Source organism: Bufo bufo, chromosome 2 (assembly GCF_905171765.1).
Source record: "Bufo bufo chromosome 2, aBufBuf1.1, whole genome shotgun sequence".
NCBI lineage: Eukaryota > Metazoa > Chordata > Amphibia > Anura > Bufonidae > Bufo > Bufo bufo.
In genome coordinates this window covers 26,811,923-26,833,969 of record NC_053390.1, presented here as the reverse complement: position 1 = coordinate 26,833,969, position 22,047 = coordinate 26,811,923, and the positions used below count along the sequence as shown (strand labels likewise).

The window sequence follows — 22,047 nt, the reverse complement described above, 5'->3', positions numbered from 1 at the left end:
AAACATAATATGGCTGGAATCATATGTGCAGTGTTTTGAATCAAAGCCAGAAATGCATTCAAAATGAATGACTTACTGTACACCTATATTTCCTGCTGGAACCACTTCCAGCCTAATAGAAATGTTATACATTTGTCTATTCTGTAGTTTGAAAGAAAAAAAAACATAAAAAATTCAAATTTTCATCTTCACAGAGAATCCCAGTAAGCATTTTAAGGGAAACTTCATATCATCCCTAAATTATAAAGCAGAAGATGAAGATCTCATGCAGCGTTATTCAGAAGAAAACCACATTAACCTCCATCCAGAACTACCACATAATCCCTCTAATTACGAGGAACCTTCTCCTGATCTATCACATATTGTTACCATAAGTACAGGTCAGAAAGGGGGTAAAGGGTTTCACTGTGATAAAGAGTTTACAAGAAGATCAAGTCAGTCCACACACAGAAGAATTTACACAGGAGAGAAGCCATATTCATGTTCAAAATGTGAGACATTTTTTAAACAGAAATCAAATATTGTTATACACGAGAGAAATCACACAGGGAAGAAACCATATTCATGTTCAAAATGTGGGAGATGTTTTACACAACAATCAGATCTTATTACACATGAGAGAATTCACACAGGACAGAAACCAGTTTCATGTTCAGAATGCGGGAAGTGTTTTGCAGATGAATCCTATCTTGTTAGACATAAGAGAAGTCACACAGGAGAGAAACCATATTCATGTTCAGAATGTGGAAAATGTTTTACAAATAAATCGCATCTTGTTACATATGAGAGAAGTCACACAGGAGAGAAACCGTATTCTTGTTTAGAATGTGGGAAATGTTTTGCACATAAATCAAATCGTGTTACGCATGAGAGATGTCACACAGGAGAGAAGCCATATTCATGTTCAGAATGTGGAAATTGTTTCGCACAAAAATCAAATCTTGTTAGACATAAGAGAAGTCACACAGGGGAGAAGCCATATTCATGTTCAGAATGTGGCAGTTGTTTTACAAATAAATCATATCTTATTACACATGAGAGAAGTCACACAGAAGAGAAGCCATATTCATGTTCAGAATGTGGGAAATGTTTTGCACAGAAACCAAATCTTGTTAGACATGAGAGAATTCATACAGGAGAGAAACCATATTCATGTTCAGAATGTGGGAAATGTTTTGCAGATAAATCATATCTTGTTACACATGGGAGAATTCACACAGGACAGAAACCATTTTAATGTTCAGAATGTGGGAAGTGTATTGCAGATGAATCATATCTTGTTAGACATGAGAGAAGTCACACAGGAGAGAAAACATATTCATGTTCAGAATGTGGGAAATGTTTTACACAAAAATCTGACCTGGTTACACATGAGAGATGTCACACAGGAGAAAAACCATATTCATGTTCAGAATGTGGGAAATGTTTTACAAAGAAATCAGATCTTGTTATGCAGGGGATAATTCAAAAGGAGAGAAGCTGTAACACCAAAATGCTATAACAGCAAAATAGAACTTTATACCTATGTTTTTTATTTTATTTAAGAAAATAGTTTAATCACCAACCGCATGGAAGTATAGAAGCAGTACATAAATGACCGTATCAATCACATAACGTTAATAAAGGTGTTAGCTTTAAAACAGACAAGGGTGCATGTATCTCAAATATTTTTCATCAAACAATAACTTAAGTTATGTTCATTTAAAAAATAACAATATGAAAGACCCAGCATAGAAATGCAAACAGTATAAAAAAGAAAAATAATTAAAACAAGCGACTCCTCTGGATAGGTCATCAATATCAGATCAGCAGTGGTCTGACTCCTGGCACCCCTGCCGATCAGCTGTTTGAAGAGATGGCTGTGCTCCTACGAGCGCTGCCTTCTCTTCATTGTTTACCTGCTCGCCATCGTGATCGCAGCGGTGAGCAGGTGTAATTACACCTAAGACGTCCCATTCACCTGTATACGATGTCTCCCAACTATACACTTGAATGGAAGCTGCCATCTCATAAAAGTGAATGGGACCGCTTAGGTGTAATTACACCTGCTTACTGCTGCAGTTGCGACAGCAAGCAGATAAACAATGAAGAGAAGGAGCACAGCCTTTTCTTCAAACAGTTGATCTGACATTGATGACCTATACTAAGGATAGGTCATCAATATAAATAAAGCAGACAACCCCTTTAAAGGTGTTGGCAAACCTCCCCCACTTGGCCAGACCTATAAGGCTGCGTTCACACGAGCGTGTCCGGATTAGTTCCGGATGCGTCCCGGTGTGTTGCGGCAAACCCGCGCGAGTAGGAATGCAATTGCAGTCAGTTTTGAGTGCGATTGCGTTCCGATGTTCAGTTTTTATCGTGCGTGTGCAATGTGTTTTGCACGCGCGTGATAAAAAACCGACTGTGGTACCCAGACCCGAACTTCTTCACAGAAGTTCAGGTTTGGGTTCGGTGTTGTGTAGATGTTATTATTTTCCCTTATAACATGGTTATAAGGGAAAATAATAGCATTCTGAAAACAGAATGCTTAGTAGGTGATCAGTTGAGGGTTAAAAAAAATAAAAAAAATTAACTCACCTTCTCCTGTTGTTCGCGTAGTTCTCCCGGTCTTTAGTTCTTTAAAAGATAAACTATGGGCTAAAGGACCTTTGGTGACGTCAGATCACATGCTCCAATCACATGGTCCATCACCGCGGTGATGGACCATGTGATTGGAGCATGTGATCTTACGTCACCAAAGGTCCTTTAGCCCATAGTTCATCTTTTGAGAAGTAAAGAAGAGACCGGGACTTACGCGAACAAACGGAGAAGGTGAGTTAATTTTCTTTATTTTTTTTAACCCTCAACTGATCACTTACTATGCATTCTGTTTTCAGAATGCTATTATTTTCCCTTATAACCATGTTATAAGGGAAAATAATACAGTGAATAGACTGTCACCTAGCAACCATGCGTGAAAATCGCACAGCATCCGCACTTGCTTGCGGATGCTTGCGATTTTCACGCAACCCCATTCACTTCTATGGGGCCTGCGTTGCGTGAAAAACGCAGAATATAGAGCATGCTGCGATTTTCACGCAACGCATAAGTGATGCGTGAAAATCATCGCTCATCTGAACAGCCCCATTGAAATGAATGGGTCCAGATTCAGTGCGGGTGCAATGCGTTCACCTACCGCATTGCACCCGCGCGGAAATCTCGCCCGTGTGAACGCAGCCTAAAGGGAAGCTTACTTCTGTCTTCAGGCTCTGGCTCCCAGCTCCTTCTTCGACCGGCCTGCAGCCAAATTACTTGTGACTGGTGCCTTGCATCATGTGACATGACGTAAGGGGAATCGGTCACTGCCACACTCCGTGATTAGCTGCAGGTAATGTTAAACTGCAGTCCAGAAAGAGCGGGGAGACAGCACTGGTAAGCAGGTAAGTAAGTTTCAGTTTAAAATCCCCCTCCCCCAAACACACACACACATTCTTGCACAGCCCCTTTAACACCAACTATCCACCCAAGAGTACTGTAGAGGCAAGTAGCAGCACCCAAACAAGCAAACACAATTATTAATCAAACCTTCACACTTTTATGTTAAACATGTTTTCATATAATTTTTGGTGATGTTATATTTTATTTTCAATGTTACTATCTATATTAAATAAAACCAATAACATAAAATCCTCAATTTTTCACGCTGAGCGCCACTTCTTTGTACAGATCACTTTATTGCAGTTATCTGCTTATCATTACAGGCAGGATTAAAATTGCAGATATCCACCCAAATGACAGGATCCATCATTCTCATTAGGTGATTATCAAATCTTATCTGCTCCCTCCTAAGCTCTGCACAGGTCAGAACATGCTTAGAAAACGGTAGATTGTACAGTTTTCTGGTGGCCTTCCATGTGGGTATAGTGTCCTTAATTAAGAGGCTCTTTTTAATAGTAGGGGTAAGCAGTGCCGGGTGCCAGACCCCGCCATTCTGATATGTCATCAATATTAAAATCTCATAAAACCCCTTTAAAGGGGTTATCCCATCATAATGATCACTGTTAAATCTGTTAATAATTTGACAGTGATCAATTTTGTAAATATATTGGATTAACAAATTCCCACCGTTTAGGATAACATTCATCCCCACTTACCTCATTGTTGTCATTCGGTCTCCCCTGGTTACGGCCACCGCTCTTCTCCAGAATCCCGGTGGCCGCGCTTGCGCAGAAGACTCATTTTCTCCCGACCGGGCCGCTTGCTGTCCTGAACGCGCACACAGCCGCGCTTGCGAGATGGTGACTTCTTCCCGGCCAGAATAGTACAGAGCCGCGAACGCGCACGCCGTCTCTGTATTATACTGGCCAGGATTAAGTCACCATGGCGCATGCGCGGCGTCGTGCGCGTTCAGTCCAGCACGCGGCCCGGCCGGGAGAAGACTTCAATCAAGATGAAGCCCAACCCCAGCCAGAATCCAGGAAGTGAACCGCGCGCTGGCAGCAGGTAAGTATGAAAAGGCGAAGTGGGATAACCCCTTTAATACCATTTCAACCTGCCTGAACACCTTAACCACTACCACTCTGACACAGCGAGGGGTTTTGTATGGGAAGGCAGGTATTTTCCTCCCAACATGTGCAGCTAGGCTCGTTTTCAGCCAGGTGAACTCAAATACCGGACTGGTCTGGGTTTTGGCAGCACCTAGTTGTTCTTTAATAGGCAGCTGGGCTCAGAGCCAGGGTTGAGTCTGTGTATGAGGCTTGTGGCTGGATGCATGCCTGCGACTTGTCTTAGAGGACAAGGGAACGACATCCAGGACTGGGACTATTTAAGCGGTACCCGCAGCATAGTGTGAAGTGAAAACCAGGATTTAAACTAAGGTGACTTTGTTTCTATTTTGTTAACCTGCCAAGTGTGAATAAACACTGAACTGTTTAAGTTAAAGACTTTGCTGTTGCCTCTATACTGCGTCTGCTAACCTGCCTACCAGAGCGAATCCCCACAATTGGTGGCTTGGAGCGGGCACATGCAGTGAGGCTGGCCTGAAGGCCGAAAAGTTTTAGTTTTTCCCGGCACGGGTGTATGTCTTATATCAAGCCGGCAAGGTTACGACCCATGTCCCCTGACAGAATGGAGGCGGCCGTGAAAGCCCTCGTGGAGGCTAACTTGCAGCAGCAGGAGGCTAACAAGCAGCAGCAGGAAACCAACCAGCTGATATTACAGTATGTGATGGCGTTGCAAGCAGCAGGAGCGTCCCAGAACATATGTGCAAACAGACAATGCAACGTTTCGGCTGTCCTCAGCCTTTGTCAAGCATACAATGGACATCCATTGATTCTACATATAAATAGTAAAATACTTATACCGCCCCCAACAATGCACTCCAATCATCAGTGTGTGGGTAGATACCTATTCCCCAAACAAAGACATCCCATTGGGCAGAAGGACAATTTGGCTTCACTACTTGTGATTCCGAATCTACAGATACATCCTCTACACCTGCTTTTTTAGGGGTCAAAAGATTAGGTGGCAAAGATGTAGGAGAGGCGGAAGGAAAAATCACCAGCCCTTGGAAGAAACATGCCACCCTTACATCCGGGCTCTAACAGGAATGCAAAGATGAGATCCACGAGAAGCAACCCAAAGAAATGACACAATTGGTTGTCAACATATCCTCAGTAGAACTGAGTGCTGATCAGATCCAGGTGTTAAGCCAGGGTATCTCTTTCTCCCTACAGATGGACGTGATTGGTTCAACCTTGAATTAGACCTACAGAGGTTTTTTAGGAGGCTATGCTTGAAAAGTTATTTTTCATTGAGACACACTGATGATACCTTGTCACATAATAGAGCTAAAAAAGAGGTTGAATTGAGTTTGAGTAGGTTTCAACTGTCGGAAAAAAAATAAATTTTTTCCCACCGCACAATAATCACATTGTTGAATCATACATTGAAATTGTACACAAACAAATAGAGGCCTTGAACACCCTGAAAAGCCATCGCCTGAAGTCTTGGGTCCGGTGGCCCCTCGTAAAAGGGGGGGTACTGTCACGGGGTTCCGAAGGTGCACTCGGTCCCCCATTGCCCGCAGAACTGTTGCTTAGCTTTTGGAATGAGGTTCTGTGTTTGACCTCGGTGCTCGACTGGTTGGTCTGTCGGTCATGTGACGCTGGCCACGTCACATGACCCTCACTCCTCACTATAAATACAGGCAGCCTGCTGGCTACAGGTTGCCTGTTAATTTCTAGGTTCCTGGCTATTTGTTGGACTACTGAATATTTACCTGATCCTGTTCCCTGACGATCCTCTGCCTGCTCCTCCTGTACTGCGCATACATCCTGGTATTGTGACCTCGGCTCCCACCTGACTACTCTCCTAGGACTCCTCTTGTACTTCGCTACTCTCCTGGTATTTGACCCCAGCTTCTCCTGACCATTCTTTGCTTTATCCGTTGTACTGTGTAGCTCTCTTGGTTCTGACCCGGTCCGTTCATGTTCCGTATTTTGTCTTGTCTGTCTTCCCTGCACATATCCTAAGTTAGGGACTGCCGTCCAGTTGTCCCCTGTCATCAGGACTCGTGAGGCAAGTAGGCAGGGCCAGGGGTGAGGGTGGAGCGCAGTGGTCACTACCCTTCCCCCTGTGTGTGTGTGGACGTGACCGTTACACATATAGTGGCAAAAAATTCTGAATTAATGGATTATTCACTTGTATATCGAAATACGTTGTGTATATGGTCTAATGTCCCTGTAGTCTCATATATGTGGGCGAGACCATGATGGAGATCAGGGAACGGATCAATAAACACAAGAGCACAATTAGGAAGAAGATGCTGGACAAACCAGTGGCGAGGCATTTTATTTGGGCGTGGACACTATCAATCAACTTCGGTTCTGGGTAATAGACGCAGTGGGGACACTCACAAGATGGGGTGATAAGGACAAAATATTGAGGAAAAAAGAACTCAAATGGATATATACTCTAAGATCAATGCAGCCTTATGGACTCAATTTGGAGTTCAATGTTGCAGGGATCGATTAGAGTACTCCTCTTTATACACATGTATAGATTTTATATGTACATGTAACAAATGATTTTATTGTGTATTACTGTAATTGCCCCCTGAGATTCACATCGTGTTGGTTTTCACTTACTGTACTCTATGACATTTTTTGTATCTATAGTAGCTGATCGCACCATAGTGTACCATAAGGGTCGCTCCAGCTGTTATTATTATATGGATTGTGCGTTCTTTTTTTCCCTATTTTGAGGGATCTGATTGCACTTAGTAACTAGCGAGTGTTGTGTCCTTGGCAACATGATGCGGCATGATGTCAGGCGAGTGGGAGGAACGAGCTGTTAGCAACACATAGGTCAGGTGACCATGATGACGTCTGGTGATGCGGAGGTATGAACATGTGATTGCGAACGAGATCTTGCTGATTCCCGCGATGCTAGATGTGCGCGCGATGTTGCCATGTACACACAGGACGCTTTGTAGTCAGGCATGCGCAGTAGCACTTAATGGACGCCAACATGCAGCTGGAATGTACTGTGACATGATTACTCCTTGGAGGTAAGAACTCAGTTGCGATCATCTACTATGCAAAAGCAAGCATTGGGATTTCTACCCGATGGGATGTCTTTGCTTGGGGAATAGGTATCTACCCACACACTGATGATTGGAGTGGATTGTTGGGGGCGGTATAAGTATTTTACTATTTATATGTGGAATCAATGGATATACATTGTATGCTTGACAAAGGTGAGGACAGCCGAAACGTTGCATTGTCTGTTTGCACATCTGCACATATGCTTTGAAATACCACAATAAAGGAGATCGTTGGAGATGCTGCTGTAACATCTTTTTCTTCAATTTTTCTGTGTCCATGTGGGATCCGTGGTGTTGGATACAGCTGTTGCATTCCACATATAAGCTCTGGGATACCGTTGTGTGCTGCTTCTACTTACCTTGATTTACTTGGCAAGTAAACCCCTTCAGGGTTGAACAAAGGTGGGGGGGGGGTATGTGAAACAGCGAGGGGTTTTGTATGGGAAGGCAGGTATTTTCCTCCCAACATGTGCAGCTGGGCTGGTTTCCAGCCAGGTGAACTCAAATACCGGACAGGAGTTTATGTGCCGGTCCGGGTTTTGGCAGCACCTGGTTGTTCTTTAATAGGCAGCTGGGCTCAGAGCCAGGGCTGTGTCTGTGTATGAGGGTTGGGGCTGGATGCATGCCTGTGACCTGTCTGGGAGGACAAGGGAACAACATCCAGGGCTGGGATTCTTTAAGCGGTACCTGCAGCATGGTGTGAAGTAAACACCAGGACTTGGCCTTCTTGTGTGAATGGTAAACCAAGATTTAAACTAAGGTGACTTTATTTATATTTTGTTAACCTGCCAAGTGTGAATAAACACTGAACTGTTTACGTTAAAGACTTTGTTGTTTCTTCTTTGAGTAGCCTGGTCACACGACTTCTGCAGCTTATTACCAAATCTTCTGGACCAAATGACTACACACTGGATCTTAAGGTGGATTTACTGGCGCAGAGGAGAAACCAATTAGAAGACAACCGGCCACTTGCGGGAGCGAAGAGCTGCATTTACATGCAGCGATCAGTTGCACAGTATGAGAACGATGGATCACTAATCCTCATACAGCTACATTGTTTCTGGGCAGCAAAGTGCTGTTCCGACCGCACAATCTGCTGCCCAGAAATGATAATTTACTGGTCTGCAGTTTCACCAAATAAACATGAGTTTACCTTGTTCATCAGGTGTTTGGCTGCACCTTTACACAAGCATATTGTCGGGAACAAGTGTTCGCAGGAATGTTCTCTGCTGTTAATCTGCCCAAATATCAGGCCGTGTAAATCCACCATTGGTAGAACAAATCACTCCTTCTCTGTTGAGCTATTACAACGATGTCCTACACACAAACTCGATGCTGGATTCTTATACAGGTGGCTTACAGCAAAGTGTTACCCAAAAGGGAAACAATTCCACAAGTTCATAGCAGCGGATTTTCTTGACAGACCTTACCTTAAAGTTATTGTCAAAATTTCTGAGTGGTAGATTGACCTCACTGCTTCTTAATAAATTCAGTACATCCTAGGTAGGATTTGTTGAGGGATGAGCGTCTCTTATCTGACAGCTTTACGTAGGTACAGTATACCACTTTATTAGCATTACCAGTACATGCAAAGAAAACTTCTAATATTGTCAGGTGGAGCTGGCTGGCAAAGGTTCGAGAGAAGATGAGTGATAGGGGAAATTTCAGAGTGTTCACCTTGGACCTATGTGAAAATCCTACAGCTCAAATACAAACTCAAGGTTTTCTTTTAGAACCATGGAAATTGACCAGGGAAACTACTCAAGGTTGCTCCCTGTTGGCCTTACTATGTAACATACTGTAGCTTTTGAAGCACTGGACTATCTCGAGGACTATCAGGAAATTGAAAGAAATCTGTCGCCACTGGAAAACCCTATTAAACCCAGAAACACATCTATAGAACATCTGCCGCTGACTCCATATCAGTAGGTATGTCGATGCTCACTCCCATTCCCCCACTGTATGAAACAAACCGACCGTGGAATGAATGAAGAATCTGTGCAGACCAAAGCTTTCTATATTATGAGCTCTCTCTGATACTGCTCATGTCCTATGTTTGGACCATATGGGATTTGTATGCATAAACAAAATGGCAATATAAATAAGAATTACGAGTGTCGTGGTAATACTTTACTTTGGACTTGACGTTTGCCCCCTGCAGGATCCATAAATATAATAATTGGAGTGTGCGTCACATTGGTTATTCTTCGACATACAAATTACTGACATGGAGTCAGCAGTATTACTGTACTTAATAGGGATTGCCAGAGGTCGAAAATTCTCTTTAAACCCCACCTTCTACCAAAACTGAAAAACTCATAGTGCATTTGTGTATGAAAGGTTTAATTTAGTGATTCTTCTACTTTAAGACTATAAAGAACAGTTAACAGATACCAAAGCTGGTAGCTAGCAAAGATTATAACTATATCATATTGGTGAAATTTTGAATATAGTGGAATATTCAGTATTTACCCTAGTGGTGGCACTAAGCTATAGGAATACTCCTTTTCCTGGACCTTCTATGGCAGCACACAATAGGTTAATCTTGTAGCCCCCCCCCCCCCCCGCCTTTAGAACAGAAGAAATGTTAATATCAATTATGCAAATCCAACAATTAAGACCTACTGTATTTTTTTTTCTTTTAATACTACTGAAGGCACGTTAGTAGGTTCGCCTACTCTAGATCCCTTTGAATCCTGCCTATTTAGCAGACTGAGAGCTCTGTAAACCTGAGCTGTCCTGGGTCCATTAGATATGTTCTCCAGATTTAAGAGATCCAGATTTAAAGCCCTTTGCAGATTGGACAGGTGGCAAAGTGGGAAGCTCCACCTGAAGTGGATCTGGCTGTGGTGAGACTTTCAAAAAGGTATATTCTTGTCAGAGGAATCTTTGTTGAAAGATCCCATGGACAGAAAGGCAGAGTCCTTCCTGTGGCAAGAGCACTTAGGATTTAGCTGAGCCAACTATGTCAAGATATTCAAGATGGAGTAAGCAGAGAGAATGCCTAGAATACCTGCCTATGCTAAGATCTGCAGCCGATTTTATATGTGATAGGCCGCTGGACATCCAAATTTTTTTTTCAAAATCCATGGTTGCATCGAACGCTGCTAAAAGAGCTTTAAGGTTAAAGCAATGGGCAGGAGACACCACGTCCAAAAAACATTTAAGGAAATTAAGGAAAAGGTGTGGCATTACCGCAGTAAAGAAAGAAAAAAAACATGCTCTCAGTTCCTTTTGCAGGTAGCTTAAAAATTGCTACATTTCCAAGATAGGTTCTCTTCAGGGAAAGCCTAATGTATCAGACTCCAAGAAGAAAGGAACTTCCCAAAAAACAGCTGGTCTAGGATGCCAGTCCTCCAGGTACAGTAGGAGGCAGATTGACTCAATTTGCTCACATTTGGGCATCTACCTTCACAGATGCTTGGGTCTCCTCTCTCATCAAAATGTTCTCTAAAATTCAGACAAATACCTCCCGATCGTTTCTTCCTAAATACTGTCACAAGTCCGATTATACCACAGTTTGTTCAGAAGTTCATTGAAAAGAAAGCTCTGGAGGCAGTTCTATTTCCCCAGTGTGGCAAAGGAGTATAATCCAGAATTTTTCTGTTACCAAACCAGGGGGGAAATGGCAACCTATAATAGTCATTACATTTCTAATGAAATTCTTAACCGCTTCACGTCCGCCCATAGGATATAAACGTCCTATGGGTGGACGTCTATCTCCTAATGCACGTTTTAAAACGTCTTTTCAAAAACAGCAGATGCACGCTAATCGTGCAGCTGCTGATCGGGTTGCCCGCTGTCAGTGACAGCAGGGCAACCCTAACACAAGGCAGGGACAGTTCCCAGGTGTCCCTGCCTTCACGATCGCTGCAGACACAGACTCACCGAGCGCTGTGTCTGCAGAGCAGGAAGCGCTGTGCACTTCCTGTTCCGGCCCGGCGGTCATGTGACCGCCGTGACCGGAGAGTGCAGGAGCTGTGTGAGGTCTCTCAGAGACCTCGATCAGCCCTGCTCTGAGGCTGTACAGCGCTGGATTGCTGCTGTACAGCCTCTCTAGGGGTGCATTTGTCCTGTAACTGGGGCTACTATGTCAGCCCCAGTTACAGGAGAAATGAACAGTGAAAAAAAAATGAAAAAGTGAAGCAAATGTCCCCCAGAGGTCTTGTATGACATTATGGGGGACGAAAAGTGTAAAATAAAATAAAAATAAAATAAAGGGTTGAAAAAATAAAATAAAAAAAAGTTTCACATGTAAAAAAAAAAAAAATCCCAAGTAAGGAATAAAATAAAAAATTAAAAATAGAAAAAATAAAATAAAATAGACATATTTAGTATTGCCGCGTCCGTAAAAACCAGCTCTATAAAAATATCACATGACCTCTCAAAAAATAAAAAAACTATAGCTCTTAGAACATGGAGACACTAAAACATCATTTTTTTGGTTTCAAAAATGCTATTATTGTGTTAAAGTGAAACAAATAAAAAAAAGTATACATATTAGGTATTGCCGCGTCCGTAAAAACCAGCTCTATAAAAATATCACATGACCTAACCCCTCGGGTGAACACCGTAAAAAAAAAAAAAAAAAAACTGTGTCAAAACAGGCAATTTTTGTCACCTTGCATCACAAAAGGTGCAACACCAAGTGATCAAAAACGCGTATGTCCCACAAAATAGTACCAATAAAACCGTCACCTCATCCCTCAAAAAATGAGCCCCTACATAAGAAAATCTCTCAAAAAATAAAAAAAACTATAGCTCTCAGAACATGGACACATTAAAACATAATTTTTTGGTTTCAAAAATGCTATTATTGTGTAAAACTTTAATAAATGAGAAAAACTATACATATTAGGTATCGCCACGTCCGTAACAATCTGCTCTATAAAAATGTCACTTGACTGAACCCCGCAGGTGAACGCTGTAAAAATAAATAAATAGAAACTGTGCTAAAACAACCAATTTTTTGGTCACCTTGCCCCATAAAGTGTTATAATGAATGATCAAAAAATCATATGTACCCAAAAATAGTACTAATAAAACTGGCACCTTATCCCCTAGTTTCCAAAATGGGGTTACTTCTTGGGAGTTTCTACTGTAAGGGTGCATCAGGGGGCTTCACATGGGACATGGCATCTAAAAACCATGTGGAGTTCCTTTTCTTCTGCGCCCTGCCGTGTGCCCATACAGCAGTTTATGACCACATGTTGGGTGTTTCTGTAAACCGCAGAATCTGGGTAATAAATATTGAGTTTTGTTTGGCTGTTAACCATCGATGTGTTAAAGAAAAAAATTGATTAAAATGGAAAATCTGCCAAAAAAGTGAAATTTAAAAATTTGATCTCCATTTTCCTTTAATTCTTGTGGAACGCCTAAAGGGTTAACAAAGTTTGTAAAATCGGTTTTGAATACCTTGAGGGGTGTAGTTTCTACAATGGGGTCATTTATGGGGGTATCCACTATGTAGGCCCCACAAAGTGACTTCATACCTGAACTGGTCCTTAAAAAGTGGGTTTTGGCAATTTTCTTAAAAATTTGAAGAATTGCTTCTAAACTTCTAAGCCTTCTAACGTCCTAAAAAAATAAAATGACATTTCCAAAATGATGCCAACATAAAGTAGACATATGGGGAATGTTAAACAATAAATATTTTATGAGGTATCACTTTCTGTTTTAAAAGCAGAGAAATTGAAATTTAGAAAATTGTGAATTTTTCAAATTTTTGGGTAAATTTGGGATTTTTTCATAAATAAAGGTGAAATATTTTGACTCAAATTTATGACTATCATGAAGTACAATGTGTCACGAGAAAACAATCTCTGAATGACTTGGATAAATAAAGGCGTTCCAAAGTTATTACCACATAAAGTGAGATATGTCAGTTTTGCAAAATTTGGCCTGGTCAGGAAGGGGGCAAAGGGCCCAGATGGGAAGTGGTTAATAAGAAAAAAGTTCAAAATGGAAAACATTTGCTCTGTTATTTCCATCCTATGATAATAAGACTTCTTAGCAACAATAGACTTGCAAGATCTCCACATTCACATCCTTCCAGCTAACAGGAGATTTCTAACAGTTGCAGTGAAAATGAGGTGTCAAGAGAGTCACTATCAGTTTACCTGCCTACCTATCAGTAGTCTAGTCTTGAGTATTTACTAGGGTAGCAGTAGTGCTGACATCAGGCCTGAGGTTACAAGGAATTTATATAGTTCCATGTCTCAATGACTGGCTAGTGAAGGCTTCTTTAGAGCTTCAGCTACAGTCCCACCTGCAGACTACACTGTAAATGTCCAGACATGGCTTTATAGTCAAAGTCCATTCTAGTGCCCACCAAGGAATTCAAGTTCCTCAGTTGTTATCAATTTGCAAGCAATGACCATCAAGACTTTGCGTGGAAGATATGGAAAGGGGTCAAAATCCTAATCAACAGGCACAAGGTCTCTGTCAGAACAGCAATGAAGGTATTGAGGTCCCTGACCTCTTCCATAGATACAGTTGCCTGGCTGAAAGCTCATTTCAGGCTTTTTCAGAAAAACATACCGACAAAATAAATTAACCTCTCTGGACCAACTCATCACGATATCTCCGCTCACGAAAGTAGATCTTCAGTGATGGTTAACTCCTCAGCAATTGTTAACAGGGATTTGTCTGACTCAACATTCTTCGATTATCCGCAAAACGGATGCATCCAGTTGGGGCTGCGGTGCTTATGTAGAGGAATGATGGATCCAGGGAAGATGGTCCCCAGAAGAAAGCCGTTTGTGTTCCAATATGAGAGAAATCAGAGTGGTAAAGTCGGCCCTCAAGCTTTTTCATAGTCATCTTCATCACCTGGCGGTACTGATACAGAAGGTAAACTTGGCGAATTATATTCTATATTAACAAACAGGGAGGGACAAAATGTTCCCTCCTAGAGAAGGAATATCAAGAGATCTTCAAGTGGGCAGAATCAGAAGTGAACAGCATTGCAGTAGTCCATATTTAAGAAACATCCAGTGTCAGAGAGGATTGGCTAAGCTGCAGTCTGATTCATCCAGGAGAGCAGAGTCTAAATGACCAGATCTCATCAGATAACATGCAGGATAGGAAAAACAGAAATACATGTGATGGCCAACAGGCGCAACAAGAAGATTGCCTCTAGTAATGAGGGTGTTGAACAAGATACTGAAAGATCAGGCAGAAGCAATAGCAATAATTCCATTCTGGATATGCATAGCCTGGTTCTAGCTGGCACTGTCTCTCTCAAAGGGAAATTACTGAAAGATACCAATGATTCCAAATCTGATCTTGCAAGTGGAAGTCCTCCATTTGGAGATCAACAAGCTACATATAACGGTCTGGAAAATGAGCAGAAAGATTTACAAAGTTAGCGGATGTCAGATAACCTTATCTCCAGTCTGCTGTCTTCTAGAAGACCTGCCATGGTTGAAGTCTACTCCAGAACCTAGAAAATATATTGTGCATGGTGTTCCAACTTACAGGTGTCATCTACTGATCTTACATTTATTCTTCAATTTCTACAGACAGGTCTTGAGTAGTGATGAGCGTCAGGGGCAATATTCGAATTCGCAATATCGGCAATGTAATATTCGCGTAATGTGCGCAATACAGGCGTGGGTCACTATTGCTACATTTTCCAAGCTGCTACAAGTTTCCTGAGACGGTAGAAAATAGTTGGCACGACAGAACATTACAATAGCTTTATATGCAGATAGAGTGCTCCAATATATTCGCAATTGCGCTAATCGGCACTAATGATGCTAATATTTTGTTGCAATACGTGAAACTTCACATTTTAGCAGGTCTGACTACATATTACTGATTGATGTAATATGTATTGTTGTGACATCACAGCACTATGTCTGTAGCATGTATGTATGTATGGACAGCAGAACCTATCACACTACCTAACACCCTGCACTGGAACCTATCAGCTACACTATATCAGGATATAACCTACACTGACTATCTCCCATTAACTATCTGTAATATATATATATATATATATATATATATATATATATATATATATATAAAAGCTAACTAATGTAATGAGTGGAAAGCAGAGAGCACAGCATTGACACTGCTGTTTCTCTCAGAACTTTAAAACACTGTAGAAAATGGCTGCTGGGGAGATTCTTATATTGTAAGGGGTAGGCAACTTTCCTATTGGTTGCTATGGATGTTGCTAAGCTCAGACAAAGACATTGCAGCCTTCTCATTGGCCCACAAGCAAGAAGCAGGGAGGGATCATGGGTTCAGATGAAAAAAAAAATCTAGAATATTTAAAAATATTAATATATACAGGGAGTGCAGAATTATTAGGCAAGTTGTATTTTTGAGGATTAATTTTATTATTGAACAACAACCATGTTCTCAATGAACCCAAAAAACTCATTAATATCAAAGCTGAATATTTTTGGAAGTAGTTTTTAGTTTGTTTTTAGTTTTAGCTATTTTAGGGGGATATCTGTGTGTGCAGGTGAATATTACTGTGCATAATTATTAGGCAACTTAACAAAAAACAAATATATACCCATTTCAATTATTTATTTTTACCAGTGAAACCAATATAACATCTCAACATTCACAAATATACATTTCTGACATTCAAAAACAAAACAAAAACAAATCAGTGACCAATATAGCCACCTTTCTTTGCAAGGACACTCAAAAGCCTGCCATCCATGGATTCTGTCAGTGTTTTGATCTGTTCACCATCAACATTGCGTGCAGCAGCAACCACAGCCTCCCAGACACTGTTCAGAGAGGTGTACTGTTTTCCCTCCTTGTAAATCTCACATTTTATGATGGACCACAGGTTCTCAATGGGGTTCAGATTAGGTGAACAAGGAGGCCATGTCATTAGATTTTCTTCTTTTATACCCTTTCTTGCCAGCCACGATGTGGAGTACTTGGACGCGTGTGATGGAGCATTGTCCTGCATGAAAATCATGTTTTTCTTGAAGGATGCAGACTTCTTCCTGTACCACTGCTTGAAGAAGGTGTCTTCCAGAAACTGGCAGTAGGACTGGGAGTTGAGCTTGACTCCATCCTCAACCCGAAAAGGCCCCACAAGCTCATCTTTGATGATACCAGCCCAAACCAGTACTCCACCTCCACCTTGCTGGCGTCTGAGTCGGACTGGAGCTCTCTGCCCTTTACCAATCCAGCCACGGGCCCATCCATCTGGCCCATCAAGACTCACTCTCATTTCATCAGTCCATAAAACCTTAGAAAAATCAGTCTTGAGATATTTCTTGGCCCAGTCTTGACGTTTCAGCTTGTGTGTCTTGTTCAGTGGTGGTCGTCTTTCAGCCTTTCTTACATTGGCCATGTTTCTGAGTATTGCACACCTTGTGCTTTTGGGCACTCCAGTGATGTTGCAGCTCTGAAATATGGCCAAACTGGTGGCAAGTGGCAACTTGGCAGCTGCACGCTTGACTTTTCTCAGTTCATGGGCAGTTATTTTGCGCCTTGGTTTTTCCACACGCTTCTTGCGACCCTGTTGACTATTTTGAATGAAACGCTTGATTGTTCGATGATCACGCTTCAGAAGCTTTGCAATTTTAAGAGTGCTGCATCCCTCTGCAAGATATCTCACTATTTTTGACTTTTCTGAGCCTGTCAAGTCCTTCTTTTGACCCATTTTGCCAAAGGAAAGGAAGTTGCCTAATAATTATGCACACCTAATATAGGGTGTTGATGTCATTAGACCACATCCCTTCTCATTACAGAGATGCACATCACCTAATATGCTTAATTGGTAGTAGGCTCTCGAGCCTATACAGCTTGGAGTAAGACAGTGCTTCTCAATTATTTTCTGTCATGCCCCCCCTAGGAAGAAGAAAACATTTCGCGCCCCCCCCCCCCTGGGTGACTGTAAATAGTATAATTTGTCTATAAAATTGTTATAAGTACACCTCTGCATAACACTGTATCCTTATTAACGTATAAGAGAATAAAAAAAGAAAGAAATGTGGATCGGACACACACTTATCTGGGGGATCTGTGAGTGACGGACACTTATGGGGGGATCTGTGGATGACGGACACTTATGGGGGGGATCTGTGGATGACGGACACTTATGGTGGGATCTGTGGATGACGGACACTTATGGGGGGGATCTGTGGCTGGCAATGTTATATATGTGCCATCCACAGACCCCCCACCCCATAACAGTGCCATCCACAGTGCCCCCCCAGCCCATAACAGTGCCATCCACAGACCCCCACCCTTTAACTGTGCCATCCACAGATTCCGTGTGCCCGCCGCCGTCGTTTAAAGTTATTAAACATGCCCCCCTCACTCCTAATAGTACCGTATATCCGAATTTCTTCTGTATAATGCCGGCAGGCGGGCCGGGCGGCCGGCGCGTCCCTCAGTGACGTCACTTGTCTGCGCCGCCTGCTTCATTCATAAAGCAGGCGGCGCAGGCACGTGACATCACTGAGGGACGCGCCGGCCGCCCGGCCTGCCAGCATTATACAGAAGAAATTCGCACACCCCAAAGGCCGGCCCTGAACGAGCCCCCCTTTACGGAGCCTGGCGCCCCCCCTGTATCACTATATTCTAAATATTCGCGAATTCTCGAAGTACCGATATTCGCGATGAATATTCGCACCCAACACTAGTCTTGAGAAGGGATTGAGGTTAAACACTCTGAAATCCCAGTTTTCTGGAATCAACGCACATTGTAAAGGTGCTTTCTAAAGTCATCGTTGGTCCACAGACTTTTTTTTTTTAAGGCTGTAAAGAATCTCAGACTGATTTATTGTTCATACTCCTGAACTTACTTAGGATGTCCATAGAACTAAAAAACCTTATGATGTCCCTTCTTGAGCCAGCAGAGCACACATTGCTGAAGTACATTTTATATAAAACCTTGTACCTGGTAGCTATAACCAGGGCAAAACGAGGTGAGCTTCAGGGTCTCAGTTAAAGAACCATATCTCTGAATATTTTCAAAGCAAATTGTCTTGAGGCTTATGCTGGGGTTCCTTCTCAAAGTGAATTAAACGTCTAACAAAAATCAAGACATATAGTTACCGGTATTTTATCCGAATCCTCAATACGAAGAAAATAATCTTCTGGAAGTCAAGCGAATCATGCTGCTTTATCTTCAAAGGACTCAAATCTTTAGACAGGCTAAAAATCTCTTCATATAGTTCAGAGGGCCTAATATGGGGAAAAATACACTAAAACATTCCTCTCTAGATGGATAAAGGAGTTAATAAGAGATTGTTACCTTTTAAATGGTGAAGATCCTCCTTCTGTGAAAGCACACTCTACCCGTTCAACAGCAGTTTCCTGGGCAGAGCAGGAAAATGTCCACTTGGACCCGATATGTAGAGCTGCCACATGGTCACCCATGTCAACATTTGTTAACAACTACAGTTTGGGTCTTAGTCTCTCAGAAGGTTTGGCCTTTGGCAAAAGAGTGCTCAACCAAGTGGTTGTTTCTTGATCCCACCCTTATTATTCATTGCTTCTCATGTCCCATTGTGTGCTGCCGTAGGACGTCGATGAAAGAATAAAATTAACTCACCTGAAAATTTCATTTCCTGGAGTCTGTAGGAAGCACAACTTACCCACCCTAATAATTTTGTATTGCTGCAGAATATACATGGTGTGACTCTTAATTAGCACTTTTATAGTAACAGGAGGTCTAAAATGAATTTGCATAATTGCCATTTCTAATAAAGTCTTCTGTCCTAAGTAGGGGCATAAAAGATTAGCTTATTGTGTGATGCCTACGGACTCCGGGAAATGAAAATTTCAGGTGAGTAAATTTTATTCTGTTTACCACAGAGAGTAAGCTTTGAGCAAGATGACTTTTGAATGCTACCCTGTCTCTTTGTTATCCACCATCTTGGGTGTTGCTGCAATGAGAGCTTGTCAAGAACTGACTTGCGCTAAGTGAAATAGTCCAGTCTATGACAAAACACTCAATGGTTTGTTATAGAGAAGCACATGAAACCTCAAGTGTCCTTAATCTAATTTTTTTACATAAACACAACTTCAGGTGTATGCATATGGAACAAGTCAGAGTATGTTAGCATTATTTGGGTGTTAATTAACATCTGATATATAACTCCGTTCCAGTATCTAGATAGGTTTACCATTAAACCACAGGAATGTACATATGGGGTTAATTATAACAATTCATCAACCAAACCTGGTCAGATAAATCAGTGATATAGTCATCATGCCACCAATACCACTGTCTCCACACAGGAGGGTTAGTCTGTAGGAGCAATGAATGTCACAACACTAGGGGAAAGTATAATATGAGCCAAGAAGACAATGTCTGTCAGTGACAATGGTGACGCTGTCGTGGAGAAAATAGAAGATTTTATTTTATCTGTAAAAACTGTTTGAAGCTAAAAAATGTATATGTCCACATACGTTATAAAACTATTACATGGGACGTCGTTACTTCTCCCCATGTAACTCTGGACTCTCCCGAAGTGTGGGTGGAGGTGTGAATACAGTGATAAGAAGCAAGGTTCATGGGGACAATCTTCACTGCTCTGGAAGTAAACAAGGCTCTTCTTGCCTTCCTTATATCCACAATACTTTTCCTTCATGGATCCCACGTTCACAGTTAACCTCAGAGAAATATAACATGGTCGTTTGGCAGTTTCAGGATAATTCCACCCAAAAAATAAATATTATTATTGGCTTTTAAGATCTATAAAAGCTACACAGTGATGTGCCATGTAATATAAAAATCTCAATGTTGTATTGTGACACTGGATCCAATAATAGTCAACAGGGTTACAACATGACAGTCACGTATAATCCAACATTTGGATTTTTGGTCACAGGCCATATGTGATTTTGCCATCATAGAACACAATCTAAGTCACATGCGGCTGCAATTTGATTGTGACTTTTCTGCAATTTGGATGATTTTGTTTTACAGCCATATCTCAGATCTAAAATAGCTGCACAACAGCAATTTGTTGACCAGTTGCGGGACTATCCCGAGACTGTGGCGTGACACATTGCCATGTAGCCTTTGTATAACATGGGGTAAAAATTATTTTTTGCTATTTTGGCATTTCATATATTCTAAAAAATAATATAGTTTCTTGTGATCCGAGTTTTAGAATTTTATTTTCTTACAAAAAATCTTCCACATATAAAATATCAAAACAGCTGATCTTCTGTGTGACTTCTCTGATGCTTCATAAGTTTGGCTTTAGTAGTAAAACATTTCCCACATTCTGAACATGAGTATGGTTGCTCTTTTGTGTGACTTCTATGATGTGTAACAAGATTTGATTTGTGTGTAAAGCATTTTCCACATTGTGAGCATGAATATGGCTTCTCTCCTGTATGACTTCTCTGATGTTTAACAAGATGTGATTTTTGTGTAAAACATTTTCTACATTCTGAGCATGAATATGGCTTCTCTCCGGTGTGAAATCTCTGATGTATAATGAGATGTGATTTTTGTTTAAAACATTTTCTACATTCTGCGCAGGAATACGGTTTCTCTCCTGTGTGAAATCTCCGATGTATAACAAGCTTTGATTTCTGTGTAAAACATTTCCCACATTCTGAACATGAATATGGTTTCTCTCCTGTGTGAATTCTCTCATGTTTAACAAGACCTGATTTATCTCTAAAACATTTTCCACATTCTGAACAAGAATACGGCTTCTCTCCTGTGTGCATTTTCTTATGTGTAACAAGACTTGATTTCTCTGTAAAACATTTCTCACATTCTGAACATACATATGGTTTTTCTCCTGTGTGACTTCTCTGATGTGTAACAAGATGTGATTTCTGTGTAAAACATTTCTCGCATTCTGAACATGAATATGGCTTCTCCTTTCTATGACATCTCTCATGTATAAAAAGACTTGATTTATCTTTAAAACATTTCCCACATTCTGAACAGGAATATGGCGTCTTCCCTGTGTGCATTTTCTCATGTGTAAGAAGACTTGATTTATCTGTAAAACATTTCCCACATTCTGTACAGGAATATGGCTTCACTCCTGTGTGAATTCTCTGATGTGTAACAAGGTTTGATTTCTGTGTAAAACATTTCCCACATTCTGAACATGAATAGGGCTTCTCACCTGTGTGAATTCTCTTATGTGCAACAAGACTTGATTTATCAATGAAACATTTCCCACATTCTGAACATGAATACAACTTCTCTCCTGTGTGACTTCTCTGATGTGTAAAAAGCTTTGATTTCTGTGTAAAACATTTTCCACATTCTGAACAAGAGTATGGCTTCTCTCCTGTGTGAATTATCTCATGTCTAACAAGATGGGATTTATATGTAAAGCACTTCCCACATTCTGAACAGGAGTATAACTTATCCCCTGTGTGAATTTGCCTGGGAATAGAAAGACTTAATCTGTTTGTGTACTCTCTATCACGTTGAAACTGTGTTCTCCCTTTCTGACCTGTACTTGTGTTAACAATGTGTGATCGGT

General features: G+C 41.3%; 2 pseudogenes; one reads left to right on the top strand and one right to left on the bottom strand.

Annotated features, from left to right (window-relative positions):
* LOC120990669 overlaps nt 1–21,748 on the bottom strand; it is a 49,646-nt pseudogene extending 27,898 nt beyond the window's left edge.
* On the top strand, nt 266–1,501 carry LOC120991900 (annotated as a pseudogene).
* Nucleotides 21,749–22,047: the final 299 nt, after the last annotated feature.